The 19,979-nt window shown below is 41.8% G+C and overlaps 1 protein-coding gene across 4 annotated transcripts in view; it reads left to right on the top strand.

The window, feature by feature from the left end:
* Nucleotides 1-19,979, top strand: part of Unc13b (unc-13 homolog B) — a 188,739-nt gene that overhangs the window by 134,975 nt on the left and 33,785 nt on the right. The window lies entirely within an intron of this gene.

Genomic DNA, 19,979 nt, shown 5'->3' on the forward strand with positions numbered 1-19,979 from the left:
AAGGAAAAAAGGTCTCATCTTCTGCAGTTAGGAGTGGGTCTTTGGTTCTTTACAGCCTTAAAGAGGATTGAACTGTCCACAAACAGAAATGAGCTACTTCCAATTAAGATCAGAGTAAACAGGTAAAAAAAGATGAGCAAACTAACAGAGCAGTTTGCTGTCACTAAGATAATACTGCTACTGCTCTCTGCACAGAGCACCTGCTATCAGGGTTTGAAGGCTACTTAGGATATTCCCTACCTCATATTTCTAGATCCATGTTGTCCATTATGGTAGCTACTGGCCACGTGTGACTGTTTATTCTACTTTGGTTTTTTGTTTGTTTGTTTGTTTGTTTTTAAACAGAGACTCATTAGCTCAGATTGACCTTGAAGTGTCTACATAGCTGAAGATGACTTTGAAATCTTGCTCCCCTATCTTCACCTCCCAAGTATTGGGAGTGGGCCAATGAGTTGGCTCTGTGGGAAGAAGCACTTGCATTCATGTCTAATGGCCTAATGATCTGGTCCCCAGATCCTACAAAGTGAGAACCAAATCCCACTTGAACCATGGCACATGTATATTCTCTCTCTCTCTCTCTCTCTCTCTCTCTCTCTCTCTCTCTCTCTCTCACACACACACACACACACACACACACACACACTTGGATTACAGGCAGGTGCTACTATGCCCAGCCAGTTGAGATGTGCTGGATATAATATATGTAATTCAAGGATTTAGTATAAAAAGGAATATAAATATACAGTTAATGATTTTATATTGATTACATGTTGCAATAATATTTTGGATTTGGGGTTGATAACACATTTAGATTAATTTTACATGCTTCTTTTTACTGTTCTATATGTCTGCTAGGGAACTTTGTTGGGAGAACACCAACACAAGGATCAGGGAAGCTTTTCTTGCTAGAAGGGCAAGTGGAAGCACGTCAAGTGGGAGCTCATCACAACAAACAAAGAGAGCCCCATCACCACAGCGCCTATCAATCACCACAGAGCCCATCAGTCACCACAGCACCTATCACCACAGCGCCCATCAATCACCACAGCACCCATCACCATAGCACCTTTCAATCACCACAGCACCCATCAGTCACCACAGCACCCATCGATCACCACAGAGCCCATCAATCACCACAGCACCTATCACCACAGCGCCCATCAATCACCACAGCACCATCACCATAGCACCTTTCAATCACCACAGCACCCATCAGTCACCACAGCACCCATCAGTCACCACAGCACCTATCACCACAGCGCCCATCAATCACTACAGCATCCATCACCATAGCACCTTTCAATCACCACAGCACCCATCGATCACCACAGAGCCCATCAGTCACCACAGCACCTATCACCATAGCACCTTTCAATCACCACAGCACCCATCGATCACCACAGAGCCCATCAGTCACCACAGCATCCATCACCATAGCACCTTTCAATCACCACAGCACCCATCGATCACCACAGAGCCCATCAGTCACCACAGCATCCATCACCATAGCACCTTTCAATCACCACAGCACCCGTCAGTCACCACAGCACCCATCAGTTACTACAGAACCCGTCAATCACCACAGAGCCCATCAACCACCATAGTACCCATCACCACAGTGCCTATCACAGCAACACTGGGGCTTCTCTTCACCAGCCTCATACACTGGACAGATACTAGCTACCTGGAAGCCTGGTAATTTTTGTTTTAAATAAGTTTCAGGAAATTATGAATAAATGTTATTAAGAAGAAATTTACTACTTAGTTTTACAATGGAAACAAGTTGTTGGCCATCAGTCTACAAGGAAACTTGGACTTTGAAGTTTTCATATTATCATGGAAACACAGGTAGATCAGAAAAAGTAGGAGACTGGGATTTTAATCCAGCTATACCATCAGTTTCTCATCAGCTTCTCACTGGGTGCCAGAATCTGTAATGAGACCCTGCACCAGGCATTAGGAATTTAGAGATAAATAAAGAAAAATTTCTTGGTAATATGGTTCATACCCATTGTAGGCCCTTAAACAAGAATCTCCCCCTCAGTAAGAATGAAGATGTCCTACTTCAGGGGTCATTATCCTGGTAAGTGGGCTTTTGAGAAGCTAGAGTGCTTGCTCCACCTAGTACTGGACTTTCAAGTTAAAAATGTAGAATAAAAATGTTGCAGTAGCCAAACAGAACCAGTCCATAGGTAGGTAGAGCACAGCAATGTTGAGAGAGTGCAGAGCCAAAACCTTAGGCTGTGGGCCTTGATCTTTCTTTCTGACAAGATACTCTAGGACGTGACTCTCCCAAAAGTTGACATCCTAAGAGTACCTCATCTATGGTGGGCTGTGGCTGCCCACCTCACAGCATAATTAGTAAATGGCCCAGGTTTCATATAGCCTTGATTTTGAGGGGAGGGGTCCTCAGCATTTTTGGTCTCTGCCCTTGAGATCCTTTCACAGAAATGAGAGACTGCTTAATATATATGTTTATAGAATCTTTGCCTGTTTCCCAGAGGTCTGTGGCTGCTTCCTTCAAGCCAAAATTTGGGTCAGAGGCTTTTTTTTTTTTTTCAAGAGATAGTCACATTCTTAATTATGTTTCTCTGACAGATCAGAGAGAGGGGTAAATGAATCAACCATTTAAGAATACTGAAACGTGTTTCTCCTGATGTGGTTTTAGTAGGTTGGTGCTGATGAAATATAGTTTAAATATCTACTCCCAGCCCTAATTCTTAGGTTTCCATCATTAAATCTTTAGCTTTCTGATTACTTCAGTTTCCTTTCCTGTGTCTCCTTTTCAAACACAGCGAGCTCCTGGAGGACAGCCTTATTTTTTCCAGCATCAAGCATTCCTTAGGGGGAAAGCCACAGAAATGTACACCCGTTTCAGAGTATGTGCATGAAGTTGAGTGAGTTGACTGCAGTGGATAGGCCAACTGACAGGTAGAATGACAGCACAAACACCTCAGTATCAACTCGGGGCCTGAGTTTAAGCAGAGAATGCACCAAAGCCTCTTTATCCCAACCTCAAGGAAACAGCCTTACCTGTTCTGTGTATCACTCCTTCTTATTTGTTACTCCTTTAGTAAGTGCTTGCTTTTTAAATTACAATTTGTCAATAACATATATCACTTCATATTGTCATTCATTCTCACCCATTCTTCATCTCCCTAAGTGATACCATATTAAATAATAGAGACTGTTTCTTATATTCCTGACATATAGCTTAATGCCTGGTATCTCCCTTATGTATTTATTAACTTGAGTTGATTTGGAGATCAAATGGTCCTTCTGCATGGCCCCTGCCATCCCATTCAGTAGTAGCAAAGAGAGATTGAGGAAGAAGGCTGGCTTGCGTCTCCTGGCCATTTTCTGATAGTCCATTGAGCTCTGGGCACAGTGACTAAGTAACCCTCAGGTAACACAATGAGCTTATCTCCTGCCTCAGAGCCTAAAAACCAAGATGACCAAGTAATCTTGTCAGTATATATGCCCGGCAGGTAATTCCTAAATTCAGTTCATAGAGAGGCAGTGGCTACCAATCAAGAAAGGTTTGAAGGGTCTTGTTTGTTTGTTTAATATGGAAGCAAGCCTCTGTTTGGAGCTGGGAGAAGCTGCTATGAGCCTGGTTTCTTGAGATCCAACATAAAGTAGTAATGGGTGGGTTGGATTTGTTTGTGGCCTCACAAAATATGTAATTGACTTAGATGAAGAGTTCCTTGTTAGAGTTCTTATAGGAGTGGGAGAGAAGGCCAGGAGATAGGAAATGGGAATTCATCTAGTTTCTGCCTCTTGGTTCTTGACCTAGTTCTCTCCAGTAAAAACACCAGCTCTTCTTTCCCCAAGTCCTATGACTCGTCCTGCTACTCTGTCCCGGGAGGTATAGCACTTTTAGATTTCAGGCCCATAGACTCATTGTAGATTAGGTGACTTTTCTTTAAAATGAGTTGCTATTAGGTCAGATTTTTGTTCTTTAAGGCAATTTCTCTCTTTTAGTAAGGATTTAGAAGACTTAAAAATCATGAGAAAATCTTTTTATATATTTATTCATTTATTTATCAAAAGATTTTTATTCATTTATTATATGTAAGTATACTATAGCTGTCTTCAGATCGCATTACAGATGGTTGTAAGCCACCATGTGGTTGCTAGGATTTGAACTCAGGACCTCTGGAGGAGCAGTCAGTGCTCTTAACTGCTGAGCCATCTCACCAGCCCCAAGAAAATCTTAAAAAAAAAAAAAAGCCAAGGAAATGATCCCATGTCAAATAACTTAATGATAGTGTGTCTCCCACTAGCTCATGTTGTCTCTTGCAGGATAGCCTTGTAGGACCATAGAGTATTGGTAGCCCCATGCATCTCCTGAGTCTGTTTCTTTCTTGTACTTTCCACTCTGTGCTTCCTCACATTTTACATCTTCCTAATAAAAAGGAACTGTGTACCCTCACCATATAAGATAATAAATCTGCGTCTGTCCTACCACTCACTCAAAAGTACCAGGAGCAAGAAAAAGTTGTGGCTGCACAACTTTTTTGCAGAACAGCAAAGTACCCTGTGTAATATAACCAACTCTCTGCTTGTACCATGCATTGCTGTACTCTGACAGGTCAGAGGGTTAGCTAACATCCCTCTGTTACTTGATCAGTACAGTCATGTAGATAGAGTGCCTTGAAGGACCCATTGTCCCTGTAGTGAGTCTATTATTTTTAGGCTGTTAGCTGTCTGCCTCATTAGATTTAAATATATTAAGTGCTATCTGAGTTCTGGACATTGCTGTACCTATACTTTACCACATTATTCTGGGATTAGCTGTAGTAATAACTTTTCCTCCTTCAAAAACTGGCCATGGTCTCTTTTCCAAGTGAATGGTTGCTATCACCAAACAATGAACTATAGAAGATCTGAATCCTCACCAGAAAAACAAAATGGACAAGAAAGAAACTTCTCGTGTTTTGTCTTTTCACTTCATGTGTGGATGTTAAACATCTACTCGTTCATCCTTGAGTCAGATTCCAGTGCTGAATTTTGTTTTTGTGAAGGTTTAACTAGGCAGTTACTAACTGACCTTACTTTTCCTTACCCACTTCCCAGCAGCTTGTCTCAATACTGTCTTTGTACTTGTTAAGAACTTAAAAGACTTGATTTGGTTTTGAATCGATATTTTAAAAGGAGCCAAGGAAAGAGCCCTGATGTCTACAGCCTTTAAGGCAAAGGTTGGAGGGCTGCTCAGGCTGACTTCTTACTGTCTTTGAAGGCATTGTTCTTAGCCTTGCTTGACAGCTTAGTCATATTTGAGTTTCCGGTTTCTCTTTTATCTGAGTGTACTGTTCTTTTTTCATGAGCTACAGGATAAAAGCCAAGCCAGGATCCAGAGGCTTGTGTCAGGTTTGAGACCTATACATGAGGTCAGTACTGTGGCTGAGCCTGAGGCTTCAACTAGCAATAGTCGTTAAAAGCCAACCCAAAAAAAAAAAGGAAGGAAGAAGGAAAGAAAAAGAAGGAATAGGCTCTTCCGAGACCATTTCTGTTCAGCATCCCAACAAGAAATAAAGAGTAAGAGGCATAGAGCCATCACCTCTTTTGCGGGGGAAAATGAAGCGACTGTTGAGAGAGTCTGAGGAGGAAATCATGCTGACGTTGGGACCTTCATCCAGTCTCTCCCCAGATAAGGTCAGGGCAGAGACTATATGTAGTATCAAGAGCAAGTCCACAGGTCCTACTGGATCCCTGCCAGAGGACAACTTCCCACTCCATTGCTGTGACTCCAGCACTAGTGGAGAACGAAATGGGGACCTGCCCCAACTTTGTAGCTTTGAGCAGCAAGCCAATAACCAACCTTCTCTGGCCTCCACTGCCTGTGCTTCAGGATCTGATTCTCGGGAACTCTCACCTGCCAGTATAACAAGCTGTTCAGATCCTTCAGAGAGAAACCAAGCCAGGCCCATTTTGCCTAGGGGTCCTGGCCAAAGATGTAGGTATGAACAGCAAGAGCCTCTGGGAGACGTAGTAGAATATATCATCAGAGAACTGCAAGGTATCAGTCGTCTTCAGTCGGAGATTGCTGAGCTGCAACAGCACTTGAACCAAGTCCAGGGCTCTGTGGATGAAGTGTCTAGCTGTGTAGATTCAGTACTGAGTGAAATAGAAGGCTTGCATGTAGGTAGCAGCTCCCTGGGCAAAGTGTGCAGTGGGGAAAAGGCTCAGGAACTCCATGTAGAAAGATCCAGAGAGGAAGCCATTCTTTATCTGTATGGACTTCCTGAACATGATGGGGAAAACACTATGGAACTGGTGGACAACTTTCTAGCTAAGCACCTCTGTGTTAATGGCATGCAGTGCAACAGGTATATCCAAGAGGCATACAGAACAGGCACAGCTCCTGCCCCCCGGCCTACTGTGGTGAAACTCGTCCATCTAGAGCACAGAGACCTCATCTTGCAAAAATCCATCCTCTTGCAGAGTGTGGGGGTCAGGGTTGCTACCAGAGAGGAACCAGTCTGGTCAGAAGGGTGTGAGGATCCCCCAAAGGAGTCTTTATCATGCTTGCAACAACTTCAAGACCACAGTTGGAACACTTTAAATCAGGATAAACCAGCTCTTCGGCTAGAAACAGGGAACAGAAAACAAATGACGGAACCACACCAGATAAGGACTCAGAATCAACAAAGAGAACCCCAGGCTTCTGAGCATCAGGGCCCTCGTTTACTACCAAAGGATAGCTTCGCAAAACAGAGTGATGTGTCTAAGCTGCAGGAGGAAGTAAAAGGAGCATCAGGAGCATCCTGGGTAACCAGTGCTTGTTGTGAATTTTCTCTCCTCCATCCACTTGAGGGGTCTTCCTCAGTGTTAATCTCAAAAGAGGAAGATTGTGAAAAATTACAGATTTTTGAACAGGGCAGACAAGAACATGAGGCATGTAAAGTGACAAAGCTACAAACTGATTGCAGCAATACAATTAAGGACAGCAGTTGCCTTTCACTGTCTGGACCACTGAAAGCAGAGACGGTAAACACAGAGGACAAGATGCTAGGCTGTGAAGCTGGACTTGATATTCTGAGCCCAAAGCAGCTGGAGGACCTTTTGGCAGACAAGTCTAGAAGGTTTGTGACTCTGAGTCCTGACAGCATGATGGAGGAAGTGGTCATAGGGCCTGAGACTTTGAGTAACATGGTTCATATTGACCTGAATGAAGAAGAGAACTGTACTGCCCAGGTTCTCAAGGATGTCTTTGATAAGTCCTCACGTGTTCTGGGTGACTCCCAGGAGGATGAAGATGTAGAGATTAAACTCCACACAACTAAGCTGAGCCGAGCGATCCAGCACTTTCGTTTGGCTCTGCAGGGGGTGTTTCAGAAGCTGGAGAACAATGGGTCCATCAGTCCTGAGGACCTGGACAGCAACGAGAGTGGCTCCCAGTCAGAGAACAGTGATAGACTTCTTTGGACAGTAAGTTCAGGAGGTGCCCACAACTGTTCAGTGGAGAGTCCAGCCAGTCAGGGAAGTGAGAGCTTGCTCAGTGTGGCTTCTGGTGGAGCAGGCATCTCTATACAGGGTGATGAGACACCGCAAGCGCCAAGCAACTTCTCTCTCGCTTCTAACGCAAACTCACTGCTCAGTTTCCCTCGCGCCCCATGTCTGCGAAGCGAGACTTGTTCCAGGCCTGACTCTCCTAACCAAGGCAAACTGAGTTTAGAACAAGTATGTGCAGAGACAATTTACCTTAACAAATGCATCAACAATTTTAAAAACGTTCTAAGAGAGAAAAGACTGAGGCAGAAAAAACTTTTGCAAGAGCTAGTACAGACGGCAAGTCATCTTTCAGTAGAAGACATCCCCTCAGGTACTCTGAGTGTCTGGCATTCAGCTGCATTGTGGCAGGCTTAACAAAGCAATGGGGTTGGTTCATATCTTGAATCTGTGTAGGTTATTTTAATACAGACTTAAACAAATCTTTGGGAAATAGAAGGAAAGAGGGTGCTAAGGTTAGGAGGGAGGTTCTAGTTTCTGTCCTTAGGCCATTTCCAGTCTTTTGGGGAAACCTGGGAAGTAGCCTTTCAAAAAAGGAAGGACCATTTGGGTCACAGGAGACTGTAGACTAGATGTGGGAAGCAAGATTGAGAAATAAAGCACACTTATTCTGTCTCACAGGGACAGAATCCTATGTTCCATTTTTAAATGCCTTTTCATGGTCTTCTTTGAAAGATTCCCATCTCCCTAGTAGCTGATGGTATTTCTCCATGGTCTCTTGAATTTCCTTACCTCTGCCTCTACTTGTCTAGATCCTAGTTCTGGCCCTACACCGAGCCTTGCTTCTGCGTCAGAGTACCTAGGAGTTGCCTACTTAGCAGTGCTGACCCTGTCTGAGGGCCCAGCTGCCCTCTGTGGGCCATATTCCCCTCTGCCTTCCCTAGCTACCTGAGAACTAAAACAAAATGTTATTTTTAACTGCAGGAAATAAAAGACGTTGTTTCTAGGCAGTATGGAAATCTGTAGTTTTACATTTTCTTCTCCCAATCAAAATTAAATTTATCCAAAGAGCATATGCTATATTTATCCAATTTTAAATGTAAATGGGGTTATCCTCTTTTACATATAACCTGATTAGGTTTCCCAAGACAAAATTAAAATGAAGAAATGTATCTTACTAGCAGAAGTGTAAGATAAGAAACATATCTTACTGGCAGAAGGGATCAGGTGCTCATACAATGCTGATGGGATAGGATGAGATGGGATAACTTCTAAGGAAAGCATTTGAGAAAATGTATCAGGGTTATAAATATATGCACCTTTAGAGTCCTCAGCCTTGCTTCCAGGAATGTATCCTGCAGACATATTTCTATATGCGGAAGTGGCATATGTACAAGGTTATTTTTGAAATATTGTTTTTAATAGTAAGGAGTGAAAAACAACCTAAATGTCCTTTAAATATATGATGAAATAAAATTCTGGCACACACAAACAATGGAATGCAGTTCCATGGAGCTATAAAAAGGTGGGGTAGCTCTTTATTCAGATGGAAAGCTACCTAATCTTTGTCTACCTAAAAACTAGCATAGTGCGAAATGGTGTGTGTGAGATGCTTCCATTCTATAAAAAGAAAGAAAGAAACACACCCGCTTAGGCCTGTGTGAGTGCCGGGCGTGGTGGCGCACGCCTTTAATCCCAGCACTCGGGAGGCAGAGACAGCGGATTTCTGAGTTCAAGGCCAGTCTGGTCTACAGAGTGAGTTCCAGGACAGCCAGGGCTACACAGAGAAACCCTGTCTCAAAAAACCAAAACAAAAAAAACCAGAAAGAAAAGATACGTGAGAAACTGGTTTAGTCATGTATTACTTGACAGAAATACAGCCTGAGAAATGCACTATTGGTAACCTCCTCGCTGTGTGAGCATTAAAGTATATACCCACAAACCTAGATGGTGTATAGTCTACAGCAGACCAAGGTCATGTGACATAAACATTGTTATATGTATGCTGCTGTTCACTTGAATGGTACGTAGCACATGGCCATGTATGATCTCCATTGGAGATAGACTATTGGGTAAAATACTAGTGAAATGGGATGGAGGTGTTTTTAAATTTTTTAAAAATACTGTATACCATTCAATATTTAAGGACTTAAAGAATACTAATGGTAATATCAAGTCATAAAATTCAACTTAGAAAGTAAAAACTGGAAACTATGTCACTCTCTTTTCAAATATCCCTGGAGCCATTCCTGCTAGCTTAAATATGTGTAAAACAACCCAAATTCCTTTACTTGTCATTCAAGGCTGCTTCAGCTGTCTCTGGTTTATATTGTCAGGTTTATCTTCTCCTGTTCACTGAACCCCTCCTCAAAGAAACTGCTGTCTTACAGTTTGCCTTGCTGTTTCTGTTTTCAGCGTATTAGTGATCATATGCTTCCTTCCAACCTGAGCAAGGCCCTGCGTGTGCCATGCCAGTCGACTGCATTGTCTCATTCTTTAACAGCCCAAAACACCTCTTCCTTCTGTAATTCACCTGCTGTAAGGGATTTCTCTTTCTCTTTACTCAGAGGCCAGTTTTCCTCCTCCATGAACATCCAGAAATTACTTCTTTGTAGCAGCAAAAGAAACATTGTGTGGTCAAAGCAGTTAATCTTTACAAAGTCCTTAAAGCTTAAAGAGAATGGCTGGGTCAGAAAGCCCTGAGATGAGGGCCACACTTTACCCTGTCTTTAATCCTCCTCCTAATGCGTCAGTCAGCACGGTGGCACAACTGGTAGTCATTTTCTTATGGAAGCTTTAATGTTGTAATTATATAACATAAAATTGCCCTTACATCCATTAAAAGGTAGTCTTGCATTTTTTATTGTTTGTTTACATACTCACATAATTATAAGACCATCAATTATCTAATAGGAGAACATTTCCAACATCTTACGATTCTCCATTAGCAGCCACTCTCCCACCCCTCTGCCTGAGCCTCCAACATCACTAGTCTACTTTGCTTCTGTACATTTGTGTTCTGCATACTTTCCATAAAAGAGTTCATATAATAGACATTTTGTATATATTTATTTAGCCTGCTTTTTTAGTCTCACCAGCGGTATTGCTTCATTTCTATGCTGTGACTGAATAATACTTATGGGGGATATTTGGTTGGTGGTCGTTTGGAGGATTGTTACCACTTCTTGCTCTAAAGAATAATGTTGCTATCAACACTGGAGTTGTGTATCAGTTAGTCTGAATATTTTTGTTGTTGCTTTTCTTTCTGAATCAGTACCCAGGCTGCTAGGATTATAGTTGACTGTACCATGTCCACATTGGACCTGTTTTCTATTCTCTTGGATATTTACTCAGAAGTAGAATTGCTGTTTCCTGTGATAATTCTGTTTGACGAGGTAGGGAATTATCAAACTGTTTCCTAGTGTGCTTACATTTTTATATATCTCCAACAGAAACATAGAGTTTTAATTTCAGACCAGCACCGGCTAGAATATTTGTCCTTTTGACCACTCTAGTGGTTGTGAAGTAGTTTCTCAATGAAGTTTGTTTTGATTTGCATTTTCATAGTGTCTAATGTTATTAAACATTTCCCATGTGTTTATTGGTCCTTTTATATTATTACTAGAATAATGTGCATTTAAATTTTTGGCACATTTAAAAATCATTTGCTAAAAAAGAATTGTTTGCTTATTTGTTTGTAAGTTGTTTATAAGCTATTTGTATGTTTGGATATAAGTGCATAGATTGCTTGTAAATATTTTGTCAGATTTTATGTGTTGTTCATTTTCCTGATGTCTAGGGGACATAATTTTTTATAAAAATTGTATTACTTCATTATTAAAAAGTTTTACTATGGTAAAATATGTGTAACAAAAATTTTAACCACTTTAAACTGTAAATTCTGCATATTCACATTATATAACCATCACTACATCTAAGTGCTTTTTCTAGCTCTGAAACCTTGAAATACTAACTGTCCATTCTACCTCCCTTAGTGTATAAACTTTGTTTGTGTGAACCCACTGCTTTAGTGAATGAAATGGTGAATGTATGTAAGTAGAATCAAGTGATGTTTATTCTTTGAGGGTTGCTTTTTCTTTGGCCTCATGTCCTCCAGGTTCACCCATGTGTCAACATTTTCTCCCAAGCAGTGTGCCACTGCATATATACGTTACATTTTCAACCCATCTGTCTTCCTGTTGTGGTCAGTTGGGTGGCATCTCCTGTTGGCTGTGGTGGACAGTGCTGCTCTGAGCATAGGTAGATGGCGTGTATTGAGTCCCTGCTCTCGTTTCTTATGTGATCTGAGGTGGGATTACTGTGTCAGACATCATCTTCCACTATGACTCTCTAGTCCTTATTTTTTGCGATGGGATCCCTTCTCAAGCCCCCACTAAAACATAAAGTAAGGAGTCAGAGTGAGAAATGTCCGGTGCAGCTTTGACAAAAGTCCTAAGGCCATTAAGGAGAGAAGAGTAAAATAAATCATGACAGACAACTTGACACGCACAATGCACAAGAGTTGAGGTTGAACCCCGACTAGCACAAAACAACTCCAAGGCTATATTTTTAACTGAATTAAAAGAAAAAACAACTTCAATTGGGTCACAAACCTAAGTATATAAACCTAAATCAATAAAATTCTTTGAAAAGTACCTCAAAGGATTAGGGATTGTGGCGATGGCTCAGTTGGCAAAGTGCAGAATTTTATATTACTACCAACAGTGCACAGGAATTCCAGTTTCTCCATAGCATCTCTAGTGTTTGTTTGTTTGTTTGTTTTTATTTAATAAGAACCATCGTAACTGATGTGAAGTAGTACACAAAGGTCTTGAATTTTGATATAATTCAATTTATCACCTTTTCCTGTGTTGATCATGATTTTGTTAATAGCTAAGAAATCATGGTTTCATAAAAAAAATCACAAAGATTTAATGCTTCATGTGTGTAATAGAGGAAGATACCTGAGTTCAGGTCTTCAAGCTTGCACAGCAGACATTTAACTGAGCCATTTCCTAGCCCCTAATTCTTTGTGATTTTTTTTTGAGGATTTTATAATTTTAGTTGGTATATTTAGGTTTGTGATCCATTTGAAGTTGTGTGTGCATAGTACAACCTCACTCTTAGGCATTATTTATGGTAAGATGTCTGGTATAATTTATTAAACTGTTTCCTCTAAAACAGTCATAGCACATTTGTCAGACATGAACTAAGCATGAGAGTAAGAATTGTTCCTGGACTCTCTGCCCTTCCTTTTGATCGTATGCCTTTATACTCTGATTCTGTTTGAGACATTCTCTTCACTTGGCTCCCATTAAAGCTGTCTGGGCTCTTTCTCACTAATTTCCACGTGCCGTTGCTTTCAGGCTGTGCTTGTCTCTCTCTCTCATCTCTTCAACCTCGGAGCATTTAACCATACCACGTTCTCTCTATTCATACCCACTGCTGAAGTGATAATCTTCCAGACTTAAGGATTTATCCTCAGTCTGAGACTTACATATTCCCCAAATACCATGCCACATCTACTCAGTATCATTACTAGGAGGTAAACAGGTGTCATAGACAGAGCATATTCCAAGCCAAACTCTAGATCTTTCTTCTCAATTCCCCAGCAACTCTGCTTTTTATTTAGTTTTTCTTACCAGTAAATAGCAGCCATTTCCTCATTTTTTTCTCACAACTAACATCCAATCTATTAGTAAATTCTGCCTCCTTTACCTTTAACTTTATTCATTCACCCTCTCTCTTTCTCCCTCCCTTCCCCCTCCCTCCCTCCCTTCTTCTCCCTCTCCCTCCTCCTCTCCCTCCTCCTCCTCCTCCCCTCCTCCTCCTCCTCCTCTTCCTCCTCCTTCTCCTTCTTCTCCTTCTCCTTCTCCTTCTCCTTCTCCTTCTCCTTCTCCTTCTCCTTCTCCTTCTCCTTCTCCTTCTCCTTCTCCTTCTCCTTCTCCTTCTCCTTCTTCTTCTTCTTCTTCTTCTTCTTCTTCTTCTTCTTCTTCTTCTTCTCTCTCTCTCTCTCTCTCTCTCTCTCTCTCTCTCTCTCTCTCTCTCTCTCTCGATCTCTCTGTCCAGATGTGCATATGTCAGGACAGAAGTCAGTTATTTCTTCTAGTGTATGGCTTCCAGGGGTTGAACTCAGCCTTTAACTGCTGTTGAGTCATCTTGCTAACCCATCTTCTGCATCTTAAGTAGTGACCCCTGCCTCAATCACATTCCTTTCTGCTTGAGCCATCATTTTCTTCCGTCTGGATTATTGCAGTAGTCTAACTGGTCTTCTTGTTTAACCCCACAGTCTGTTCTGTCACAGCAATCAGAGTGATTGTTATCAAAGATCACATCACTTTTTATCCACAACCTCCAATGATTTTCTGTCTCACCGACAATCAAAGTCAGGATTCTTCTGAGGACTTGAACTGGCTCTTACTGAAAACTAGCTGTTCTTCCACACCAATTATGTTCTCACCTTAGGGTTCACACTTGGGTATATTAGACTGAAAATACTTTTCTCCAAGGACTCTGAATGTTCTTTTTATTCCTTTCCTTCTGGTGTCTGCTTAAATATCTTATTGAAGAAGCCTCCCTGACAACTTTTAATTAAAAACTGGGATGTTTGAGACAGATACTCATGCATACACCATTGATGTGCAGTTCACTGTTTAGCTAAGGACAGATAACATTGAACTTCTGATTCTTCTGCCTCCTCTGAAAATGTCATAGGCTTCTGACATATTTTCTTTCGTCCTGGACAAGAGAGACTTTTCTTAGAAAAGTTCTAAATCCTAAAATGTATATATTCCCTTTGCTAAATACAAGTCCTAGATTTCCTGAGTGTTCTGACTGCATAGGTACAAAGGCAAGATCAAATATATAGTGCGTATTCTCAAGTAAGTTTATAGACTTCTTGCTCACAAGATATTCTCAAGAAGTTCACAGCCGGGCGTGGTGGCGCACGCCTTTAGTCCCAGCACTCGGGAGGCAGAGGCAGGCGGATTTCTGAGTTCAAGGCCAGCCTGGTCTACAAAGTGAGTGCCAGGACAGCCAGGGCTACACAGAGAAACCCTGTCTCGAAAAAACCAAAAAAAAAAAAAAAAAGAAGTTCACAGTTCTTAGGCTGGGGGATGGCTTACTTGATAAAATGCACTGAGGCACATGCTTGTAATAGTCTCAGCATGGTGGAGGCAAAGAGAGGAGGCTCTCTGGCTTGCTGGCCAGCCAGTCTAGCCAAATTGATGACTTTTGAGTTCTGCAGAAGATCCTATCTCAAAAAGTAAGGTAAAAGGCTAGCAAGATACCTCAGTGGGTGTCTTAGTTAGGTTTACTGCTGTGAACAGACACTATGACCATGGCACCATGTCTAAAGGACGACATTTAATTGGGGCTGGCTTATAGGTTCAGAGGTTCAGTCCATTATCATCAAGACTGGAGCAGGGCAGCATCCAGGCAGGAATGGTACAGGAGGAACTGAAAATTCTACATCTTCATCTGAAGGCTGCTAGCAGAATGCTGGTTTCCAGGCAGCTATGGTGTGGGTCTTAAGGCCATACCCACCCAGAGTGACACACCTACTCTAACAAGGTTATACCTCCTAATAGTGCCACTCCCTGGGCCAAATATATACAAACCATCACATTGGGTAAAGTCGTTTCCCACCAAATTTAACAAGTATGTACATACAGGTGTATATACTTATACATACATAACATACACTTACACACAGGTTCACAGCTCTCAAGAACTATAAAGGGAGATGTTCATATAGACAACTACATTATTGATAATGTTCTGCAATAGAAGAGTCCACACAAGAGGGTGAGTACTATTGACACATGATGTAAAGATACCTTATTCTGCCTTTGGATATCAAATAAGGAAATTTCACAGAGGTTTTCATATTTGAGTTCTGTCTTAAAGACTTTTGCTTATGGGGCAGATACAGAGGAGAGGCAGAGGTTGAGTTATAATGGTGGAAATTTAGAATGTTGTAATAAGTGAGACATTAATGCAACCAAACAAAGGAAAACTGTGATCTACATTTTGAGTAGGCTATCAAGTATGAAGTGGAGAGGACTGGGTCCAGTGCCATAGAGTTTATTCTTGTAGTCCAAATGAGAGGCAGTGAGACTATGGATTAGGTCAGTGTTAAACTAGAATACAAATCAGGAAAAGATGTCAAAGGTATTTAGGAGGTAGATTACAGAGGATTGAATGATCAACCCATGCTTACTGGGTGAAAAGAGGGAGGAATCCAGTTTTTTGTCTGTGGGTGTGGGGGGATTATCTCAGGCTTTGGATATGAGAAGACAGGAGCGGGTAGGTGTGGTGGTAGTAGTGGTGGTGGTGTGTTTTAACATATTCTGAATTTGAACTAAGCATGAGATATGAAGGTGCAATGTAGTAGGCAACTAGTAATATGCTGGATTAAGTAGGGATCTGAAGGTTAACTATAACTACTGTTATGGAAGCAGCCAGCAAGGGAAGACACTGGTATAATGATAGACTGACATAGGTCAGTAGTATCCAGTTGAGATTCAACATCTGTTTCTGTCTGTCATAATTCTCATGTGTATGGTGATGAAATTTGTCAAGGCATGATATGGTAAGTACTAAAAAGAAGACAAAGATAAACAGAACTTAGATGCCTTAGAAGGACTTAATTAACTCCTAACCCAGTGGGCATCAGGAAAGGCTGTGTCAGGCTGGTAGGAGAGAATATGTCGACTTTTGACTGTGTAGGGAAATGAGATTGTACAAGGTATATACAAGTCCAAGGAAGTTAATGGGAGAGGAAAATTTGAGAATTGGAATCAAATCTTTAAGAGCTTTGGTGGCTTTGGGCTTATTTTATATTTAAATTTTTCATGTGTGTGCATGTACATATACGAGGGCCTAAGGTTAATGTCAGGAGTCTTGATTGCTCTCTGTCTTGTTGGTTGAGTCAGGGTTTCAGTTGAACTCAGAAGGTGCCAATACAGCTAGTCAAGCAACCTAGGTTGCTCCAAGGACCCCCACTCCGCCTTCCATGTGCTAGAGTTAAAGGTGGGCTGCTGTGCCCACCCATCCAGCATCTGTTTGTTCTGGGGGTTGAACTCCAGTCCACAGGCTTGTGCAGCAGCATCTTATCCATTGAGCCATTCTCAGCCATAAGTTGATTATATTTTATTCTTGAGAATGAAATTTTGGAGAAATTGAGGGCAGGGACAGGGAGGGGTGACCAGAATATGGTATGATATTGAGACGCTTATTAAGAAGTGGAGAAGGAAAGAAACGTTTCCAATTTGAGCCTTAGAGTCATGGTATTTCTTGCCCAATTTTCTTATTCAGAGAGAAAAAGTATCCTCAGGAGGGTGGAATGTAGACATGAGAGAGATCTGTTCCTGTTCCAGGAAGTATCTGCTGTTTGAATCCTCACTCAGTTTTTCTAGTGCTGTACAGTTTTGGAGGTTTCTTCTTGATGAGCTCATTCTTTTGTCTGGAAAAGTAATCCAGTTGGCCTTCAGAGATAGCTTAAAGGATCGAGAACTTATAAATTAGTGTCTTTGACTTGTGATATGGTAGTGATGAACTTTTTAGATGGAGAGAAAAGAAAGTGGAAAGACCTAGATGGATGGATTTCATAGAGAAGGAAGCCTGTGGCCCTGGCCATATGTGTTTCTGTAAGTAGTATATATAGTCTCCAGTGAAAAGAAAAGGAAACTTCTCTTGTTGTGACTTGCTTGACCATCTGAAAGTATCCATTTTCTTTGCAGTGTTGCTGAGATTAGTATATAATAATTAAACCTGCAATAGGAGTCATTGTTTTCATATCCAGGACACGGTGATTTCTGTTAGAGCAATTGATAATATACCCAAAAGTCTTCACATGTTCAACATCTTGATCCTGGCTGCATGCCCTACCTTGGCCCAGCTTGATTTAGTTTGGAGAAACAAGCCCAGATTCGAGAAAATGCTTGGCCAGATCTGCTCTGTGAAATGGGAAGGGCTCAGCCACCAAGCTTAGGGTTTGAGAACTTCTATACAGACGAATTCACCTCACATGGCTTTTGAAGAAAGAAGGTACTGTGTGTTCGGTAGCTTGTGCTGCCTGCAGGAGGAGTCTAATGACAATTCTGTGGCATTGGCAGCCCTGATTCTGAACACAGACCACTTTAGAAAGAGGAAAAGGACAAGTGGAATTTCCAGGCAGACCTTGTCCTTTGTAGTAAGTGCCCCCTAGATGTTACTAAAAACCAGATTGGCCAATACAGGAAGAAAGGATTCTGGAAGCCAGTCAGGTGTCCTTCATGACCTCCTCTGTGATCAGAGTCAGTCCCTCCCCTTCATGTCCCTTAGGATTAGCTGCCATTTGGGGTGGGGGTGTCTATAATAGACCTGAATCTACTAACCTTTCTGCTGTTTTTTGTATGTTTGTTTGTTTTTTTCCTGCTCTTTCTCTTCCTACAGAAGGAAATCAAGAAGCTATTCAGGTTGTGCCTCTGGTCATTTGGGCCTATTTTGTTGTTTATTTTCTACTGTTCTCTGAGTACTGTGTGTATGTATATGTGTGCATGATCCGTGCCTCTGAGCTGTGGTTCATCTAGATAATCCATTTTTTTCAGAAAGAAGTTTGTATGCATGCTTATGTTGTGTGTGCTCCAGCCACCTTCCCTGGAACATAGTGAGAGGATGGATGTGTGTTGGCATGGATGCACATTCAGTACGGCATGTGTGTGCTTCCACGTATATTCAGTCTGACACCGCAACACTTAACTACTCCTCTTCTCTGAGTTTGCACAGTGTGTGTCCAATTCCTACTTGTTGTTACCAACTCTAGCACATGTTGTAAACAACCCCTGGCTGAGTCCAGCATGTTCACGTATTTTATATTTTGGATTGAGAGCTACCACAGATATATTCTGTCTCTTGTCTGGGACCCTAAGTATGAAAGTGCATTCATGCTTTTGAGCTGACTCCCTGGCCTCTCTCTGGGCATACGCTTCTGCACACCTGTTGTATGGGCATCTCAAGCCTTGTGAAGCACTAATGCACTGTGCCTGTTAGCCGTGTCTCTTGAATTTGGTGAGGATTTACTTTGGCTTGTGACTTGGGCCCTAGCGAACACTGAATCCTGTTCAGATGAGTCTGTACGTAGGTTCTGGACCTGTAAACACAAGATTCATGTTCACCTTGTCTTTTCTTCAGATACATGTTCTATCTATGAGTATACTTATTTATATCTATCTACGAGTATACTTATTCTATAAGTGTTTGGCTACACTTCTTCCTGCTCCCCTCCCTCCTTCAGTGTGCTGTGTATGCATGCCCTGTGCTTCTGCAAATGTTGCCCTCTCTGAGCACAGGAAGTGTGCATGATCTGGGCTTAGCTCCCAAAGACCTTTTTCGTCTGTTTTCTGAAACCAAGTAATTTCTGGCAAATGTCTAATTCCAAGAATTTAAAAAGAGAGAGAGATGAGAATCCACTCAGCACAGTAGCTGCTGCCAGAGGGAAGATACATTCTTGTGGTGGGGACTGGGGATGCACAGATGCCTTTGTTTCTGCCCCCAGGACCCTTAGGAGACTGGCTTCCCCTCCACTCTCACCTGCTGCTGTTCTATTACTACACCATGCTTGTTCCAGCCACTCTTTGCTGCCTTCGTTCCTGTCCCTCCCTTATCTGTTATCCCTTCCAGGGCTAGGACAGGAGGCAGATGAAGTGGCATAGGGATGGAATAGACAGATAAGTTAAAGCTTAGGCAACATGACAAGGTGTTCACTAAGATGGACATTTAACCCAAGTTCACCTAAGCGATTGCTCTCCTTTCCATCACCGGTTAGCCCTGTCTTAGCTCCCAAACTGTTCTGTCTTGTCTCATACTGTCCATCACGCCCACCCAGAACTAACCACAATAGTTTTGCCCCTGGTGCTCATTTGTAGTTAAGGGGCAGGGTAGTTGGGTTGAAAAGGAGCAAAGCAAGCCAGGAAGCCCCAGATGTACTAATGCTAGGTTTCTTATTCCTTAGAAGCATGCACAATGGGTTTCTTGGAGCCTCCTGTTAACTTTAGAATTCTCTCTTCTCTGCATTGCTTAAAAGTTTTGCTTTTTTTTGCTTTTGTTTTATGCAGAGCCTTTTAAAAAGTAAGGTTTGTTTTATTCTGTTTGTGATTATTCCTTCCTTGACTGTTTGATCCCTCAGTTTTCAATTTTTCAGAAAATTCTCATGAAATCCACCAGAATTATAACTCAAGTATTTAATCTGCCCAATGATCTCTTATAGATAGTTTATAAAATGTAGAGGCTGGGCTCATACACATTTCCTACTCAATGAGCTAGAGGTTGGAGGACCCCAGGCTGCCCCAAATTGTCCTTTTACTTCAGTCAGCCTGGGATCCTAAGAGTTCTGGCAGCTAGCTCTTCCTAGTGGATCTTAGAACAGGACCCCAGAACTTGACCTTGTATCCTTTCTGTATATGGTGGAGAAAAGTCAGGCAATGCCCATAGCAGCAACCTGCTGGTTGCCCAAGGTAATAAATAGGGTATTGGCTTCAACT

Source organism: Mus caroli, unplaced genomic scaffold, assembly GCF_978045245.1.
Source record: "Mus caroli unplaced genomic scaffold, Mus_caroli_1 scaffold_6, whole genome shotgun sequence".
In the NCBI taxonomy this organism is placed as follows: Eukaryota; Metazoa; Chordata; class Mammalia; order Rodentia; family Muridae; genus Mus; species Mus caroli.